Source organism: Bos indicus x Bos taurus, chromosome 2, assembly GCF_003369695.1.
Source record: "Bos indicus x Bos taurus breed Angus x Brahman F1 hybrid chromosome 2, Bos_hybrid_MaternalHap_v2.0, whole genome shotgun sequence".
Lineage (NCBI taxonomy): Eukaryota > Metazoa > Chordata > Mammalia > Artiodactyla > Bovidae > Bos > Bos indicus x Bos taurus.
Window position 1 is genome coordinate 126769160 of NC_040077.1, and position 7249 is coordinate 126776408.

Genomic DNA, 7249 nt, shown 5'->3' on the forward strand with positions numbered 1-7249 from the left:
TGTAAGTTAAGTGCAAGAGCCAGGAACCTAAAGCCTTGGCTTCCAAAGTCTGTGCTCTTAATATCTGTTCATTCCTATCTAACAAAAAGAAAGCAGTTCTTTACCCTATGGAAGCTAAAATACCCCATAATTTGATCTCCAGTAAATGTCTTTAAGCAGTTGGGTCATACAAAGAGTCATTTCTGTTGAAGACCTAGCTGAGTCCTAACAATACATCTTGAATTGCTTTTCTAGCAGTAGCAGTAGCTGGGTTCTATCCATCCATCCATCCACCTCATATAAAGTTCACAGCTCAGGGAACAAATTTATTAGTACTGTGCTCTGTAAACAATGGAGCCAACCAGCTGGCAGAAAAAAAATTTTTTTTAAGTCTCTCACCCTCACTTTGTAGCTTCAGTTTTCAGCTGTAGGTGCACATCAGAATCACTTGGAACTATATAAAAATACAGATGCCCTGGTCCAGAGACCCAGAGAAGCTGATTCAGAAGGTCTAAGGTGGGAACCGGGGTGTGTGTGTGTGTGTATGTTAGAGAAAGTAACTTCAGGGTTATTTCTGATACACAAGAGTTTTGAAAACCCTGGCTATGGTTTAACACTGTTAGCCTATTTTCTTTTGTGGATCAGAAGTAATAGTTAACTGAAAATAAGCATTGTTAAATTTTAGAATTGGAAGAGCCCTTATATCTCTTGGTCCAGGAGGAAACAGAAACTCAGAGTTCAGCAGGTAGTTGACAGACTAGAATTAAAATTCATATTTTCTGACTTCCAGTCTAGTGCTTTAGATACACCCATGGGTGCCAGAGTTTTGTTGAATTTTTCAGAAAATCATCAGGACCCATCTGCCATGACCTCCATGATTTCCGGTCAGCGTACCTTGGAGTTTCTGTAGGGAAGAATCCTGGGCTAAACTCGGGTAGCCGTTCTCACGTGTGTTCATTCATTCTGTACGTGCTTACTGAAGCCTGCACTGTGACTGCCCCTTTCCTCCTGGAGTGGAATGCAGTGGGCAGAAAGGCAAGTCACTGGTAGGCCCTGTGTGCTGAGTGCCTGATGGGGCTGGGGATGGAGAGGGTGTCGGACTCAGAAGCAGCACACGGGGTTCAATTCAACTTCCGCAGAGAAGCTAAAAAGACTTCACAGAGGGTCATATACCTGAGCTTGGTGTTTGAATAAGTTGTCTATTGCTGTATAATAAATTATCCCCAAATTTAGCAGCTTAAAACAACAAACATTATCTCACAATTTAGGACTCAGGGATTCCGGAATGGCTTAGCTGGGTGGTTCGAGCTTAAGATCTTTCATGAGGTTGTAGTCAAGATGTCAGCTGGGATTTCCGTCATCTGAAGGCTTGACTGGGATCGAAGAATCCAAGCTGGCTCACTCACATGGCTGCTCGCGGGAGGCTTCAGTTCCCTACCACGTGGAGCTCTCCATAGGGCTGCTGAAGACACGGTAGCTGGCTTCTCTGAGAGCAAGTGATCCAAGAGAGGGGTAGGGGGAAGTTGTGATGTCTTGGATGACCCACCCTTGGAAGTCATACTCCATCATTATCCACAATATCAGTATCACACAGGTCAGGACTGTTCAGCGTGGCAGGGGAACCACACAAGGGCAGGAATACAAGGTGGGGATAATTGGGGGCCATCTTGGAGGCTGACTGCCTTTCTACTGAAGAACGAATTTTCCCAGATAGACAAGGGAGAAGAAACAGAGAAAATTATTTCGGTCAGAGGAAGTAACACGTAAAGGCACAGAAATGTAAATAGGAGAGCAGAGCATGTTCAGGACATTCTAATTGGCTTGGAGAAAACAGGTGAAAAGTAGGGATATAGGGAAGCTTACTGAAGAAATCAGAGAAAGCCTTCTATGCCAAGTGAAGGAGTTAGGCCTTTACTGGGTAGGCCAGGGGTTTTCACATATTTCTGCATACCGGAATATTATGAGGAAATTTTAAAACTTCCAGTGCCCAAGCAGTACCCATATCAATTCAGTAAGAATCTCTGGGAGTGGACCTGGACACCAGCAGTTCCTAAAATTCTCACGTGCTTCCAATATGCAGTCAAGGCCAAGAAGCAGTGCGATAGGCAATGTGAAGTAATGGAGAAGCTTGTTACAGGGGAGTCACGTTCTCAGATTTCCAGTGTCTTCTCAGTGATGAGGAAATGTAGCTGTACTTTCCTCCTCTGATCACCTTGGAAATGAAATATTAAAACTAGAAAGACCCTAGCATCAGTGCTCGCCCCCTCAGTCAGGTATTATATGTTTCATCGTCTCTGACCAAATATTAAGCAGAAATAGCTAAACTTGAGCAGTCCTAAATAAGTTCTCAGCATCCTAAATTGCCCATTTTTATAAACTTCCGAACCTAACATTGATGATAACATTCTTGTATTAACATAATCACCCTGGAGGGTTTTTTTTCCCCTTTGCTTAACCCTTATATATACATTTCTCTATATCTGCATGGTTTTCATACCCAAGTCTGAGGCAGTGAGTGTAAAGGTTAGGGTCTCGGCCCTCTGAATCAGGTGGACCTCTGGACTTAAGTCCTGTGGACCTCATTTATTAACTTGTTGGGTGACTTAACCTCTCGGGGCTTCAGCTAACTCATCTGAAAGATGGTGATAACGCCTTCCTCAGAAGATGCTTGAGGATGTTAGTTAGATGAGGTCATGTGTCTCAGGGCCTTTGCCTAGCACCTAGCAAATAGTGTTCAATCAATGTTTGTTATTATTCAGTGTCTCAAATGGCATTTTAACATTCTGTTGCATCAACACCTCTCCCACCTCCAGGCCTGCTTAACAAGTGTTCTCTGTTGCCAGGGTATTTGAGCATTTCTAGTTGTTTTTGGCTATAATATTATACTTTTTTTTTGGGTATAAATTGGTGAAGTGTTTTTTAAAGTTATTTCCCTAACTTATTAGTATGTAAATTGAAGATTGGGTGGTGAAGTAACTTGTCAAACAGAAGTCATACTGCTTGTTGGTGGCTGAGCCAGGACTAGGGCCCAGGTCTCAGACACCCCAAGTCTTAACCTTTCCACCCAGCCCCCATCCTCACTGGAAACTTGAAAACTGACCCTTCTTGGCTTCCCTTCTCCAAGCTGAATAAGTCAGATCTCCCATTGTGCATTTTGACATCTCCTCTCCTGCCCTTTCATCATCCTAGAGATCCCTCATCATCCCAGTATAATTGGAGCAGCTTCCCAGCTGGTCCCCTGGGAAGTGGGAGCAGACGATGACGAATGCTTTGGAGACCTGGCCTTGTCCCTTGGTGCCTCTGGATCTCTGTTGGTGGATGTTGTGCTGTCAGCTGGGGATGGGGATCCTGTCTGGCCCAGACACACCCCTCCCTCCTTCCTGGACCGCTCTCTGACTTCATTAAATCCACCTTCCCAGAACAGTAGAGCTTAAAGGGACCAGAGGGACCGTTCTCTAACCTAGCTTCTGTTATTTGAAAAAAATGAGGAAACAGGCTCAGTGATACCAGGTTGAGCTGGGCAGGCCTGGGTGTGAGTCCCAACTGCGTGAGCTTGGGCAAGTAGGTTAAAATGATCCTCAATTTCCTTTTCTGTAAAATAGCCACACCCAGCTTGGGGATGTTACAAAGTTTAAATGAGATAAGGAATGCAGAGTATAGAGCACTGTGCTCAGTAAATGGTAGTTATTAGGTAGAGAGTGGTTTAGAGTTTGGGCTTTGGAATCAGAGAATCTCTGTGATGGACAGGGAAGCCCGGCATGCTGCAGTCCATGGGGTCGCAAAGAGTAGGACTCAGCGACTGAACTGAATTGAACTGATTCACATCCTAGACACACACTTGTAAGCTGTGTGATCTTGGATGACTTGGTTTAATGAGATCTTTTTTTAAATTAATTTGCTTTTGGCTTTTGGTCTTTGTTGTTGTGCGAAGGCTTTCTCTAGTCGCCGCAAGTGGAGGCGACTGTTTTGTGGTGTGTTGGCTTCTCATTGCAGAGGCTTCTCCTGTTGTGGATCTTCCCAGACCAGGGATCAAACCCATGTCCCCTGCCCTGGCAGATGGACTCTTAGCCACTGGACCACCAGGGAAGTCCTCACAAGATCTTAATTAACAAGAGCTAGTACTTACTGGATTTTCTTGTTCCAGGCAATATGCCAAATGCCTTAGATATATTATTTCATGTAACTTTCCCAAGTTTTTTGATATAGGTAACATCAATATCCAGATTTTATGAATGAAGATACTGAGACATGAATCAATTTATTTTCTGATTATTCTTTAGTTTGAATTCTTTTCTGCCAAACACACCCCTCTTCTCTTCCTCAGTGCCTAAGAATTTTCTCCTGCTTTTGGGCTTTGTAACAGGCTTTAATCTCTGAAATAACCCTTTCCCCCTTCTCTTCACTGCATTCTGTTCCTCCTCTCTTTCTAGCATTGCTCCTTGCTCTCCTCCTTCAAGAATCCTACCCTGCAAACCTGACATCAGCTAGCCCAGCACCTTCTCTCTGTCTGCTGTCAGCTCTAGATCTATTTCTCTTGTTTGTTCGTTTTACTTTTCTTGGTGGGAATCTCCATTTGTTAGTTTTACTTCCCTCGGTGTGTATCTCCCATCCAGGAGCTTGGGGTGCACTCTGGTTCCTCCTTAACACAAAACACTTCCCAAGGGACAAGTGTCCCTGACAAATGCAGTTCAACCAGCATCATACCTGCTTGTGTGCCTCCTGGACCAGGTGCTGGGTGCTATCCTGACCCTTGAAGCCAGGCTGACCAATCACACACCACTTACTGCTGCTCTGTAAAAATGAGACTCAGGGGACTTCCCTGGTGACCCAGTGGTTAGGAATCCACTTCCAATGCAGGGGACTTGAGTTCGATCCCTGGTCTGGAAGCTAAGATCCCACATTCTGTGGGACATCTAATCTCAACTGCGCCACAACTACTGAAGCCCACATGCCCTAGAGAGAAGCCACAAAGAATCCCGTGTACCACAACTAGAGAAACCCCTTGTGCTACAAGGAAGACCCAGCACAGCCACAAGTAAATAAATAAATGAGAGATTTTAGAAAATGGGACTCAGCTTTCACACCCAAAGTGTACAAGTCTGAAAACATGAGTGCCGGAGCAGTGGACCACTCACACCCTGCTGTGGGATAGCCGTGAGTTGGTGAGTTGGAATACAGAGCCCCAAATGGTCATATCCTCCAACCAACAAGTCGACCCCTAGGCGTACGCCTAAAGAAACCCTTGCTCACTCATGCACATGTGCAAGGAAACACACACAAAAATGTTTCCTGCAGTGTAGAAATATTTCCTCACAGCTAAAGCTATTGTTTCCCAGAAAGTTCCAGCTAGAGTTTTTAAGAATAATGAAAATATTGAATGGTTTAAAATCACACTTCATGAAATTTTTTATTGTGGTAAAATATATGTAACATAAAACTTACCATTTTAACCATTTTTTATGTGTACAGTTCTATGCTATTAAGTACTTTCTGGTTGTTGTACAACCCTAAAATCACATGTTTTTTAATGAGCATATGTTTAAATATCTAGATGGCAGAAACTTATGTTAGGAAACATTAAGTAACTAATATTTTAATTCATCTTAGCATTTAACTGCCTCTTTTTTCCTGTTGACATAATAGATATGTATCATTTTTTCTCTCTAACCTTTTTTCTTTTATTTTTTCCAACTTTTAAATTATGAAAACATTTAAATGGAGGGAAAAGTTAAAATAATAATACAAGGAACACCTGCAGATTCACCACCTGGGTTTAATAATTTGGAGGCTCTTCATGCAGTTTATGAAATGCCACCTTCATAGGTCTCTAAGGTTAGTTCCCCTGTTTCCTGTCTCCCACTCAGATCCATTTTGTTTGGGGATTCCCTTTTCATTTTGCTAGAGTATGAATACTTTTTTGAAATGAAGCATGAGAGGGAGCAGAGAAGGCAATGGCACCCCACTCCAGTACTCTTGCTTGGAAAATCCCATGGACGGAGGAGCCTGTTAGGCTGCAATCCATGGGGTCGCTAAGAGTCAGACACGACTGAGCGACTTCACTTTCACTTTTCACTTTCATGCATTGGAGAAGGAAATGGCAGCCCACTCCAGGGTTGTTGCCTGGAGAATCCCAGGGACAGGGGAGCCTGGTGGGCTGCTGTCTATGGGGTCTCACAGAGTCAGACACGACTGAAGTGACTTAGCATAGCATAGCATGAGAGGGAGACTTCTAGGACCTCAATCTTATGTATGCTAAATGAATTTGAATTCTAGGTTCCAATTCATTTTTTCCCTCAGAACTTTGAAGACCTCACTCTTTTGTCTTCCAGCATTTAATCTTGTGGCTAAGAGATCTGATGTCAATCTACCTCTTGATCCTTTATTTCTAAAACCTTTGGAGGCTGACCTTTATCCTCCAAAGTCAGATACTTCACTAATACGTATCTAGTTATGCATCTCTTTTTGATCGAAAGACATTTATGAATGAAGGACTTGGTTAATCAACCCTAATCAAACCTAAACCTAGGTTTCTTCTGAGGCATCTAAGTTTTCGTTTCACGGACGATCTCTTTCCTGATTGTGGGCTCTGATAAGTGGCCTGGGCTTGTCAATAAGCAGGCTTCTCTTTAGCAGTCTTGGGATCTCCATAAGTGCCAAAATAAAGAGTGGAAAGTGTTAGGGGTCTGTTTGTTGCCACTGACAGAAAACAGACTTGATCCAGTTTAAGCAAAAAGAATTTCTCAACTTAGGAAGTTTGAAGTGGGGTTGCTGACTGCATGGTGGCAAGATGGCTGCCAGCAGCCCAGAATCTCCTCATCTTTATAGTCCATGATCCCAGAGGGAGACCCTGGAGTTGTCCTCTCCAGGCACCTTATTGTTAGACCCCGTGGAAGGAGGTTGCCTCTGCTTGGATTCTGTAACCTATTCTTGGACCAGTCACTGTGGACAGGAGTTAGGTACTGAAATTGGCCAGGCCTGAGCCATGGCCCCCTCTGATGCCCAGGGCAGGCATGGCACTGTGACTGTTTACAGAACCATGTGGGATGGCAGAAGGGCCGGGAACCCTCTAAGGGCAAAGTTCCAGGCAGACAGACCACCCATATCCTCATAAGAATTCCAGGGTATTTCATTCCCAGATGGCATCATCTCTTTCTTTCTCTTCTAGGACCTCTGGCTTTTTAACTTGGAAATCCTCCCTAAGATCTCTCACTTTATTTAGAAAGTACTTCCAGTCCCTTTGGCAGATTTTCCAGCAGCCATTCAACTGTGG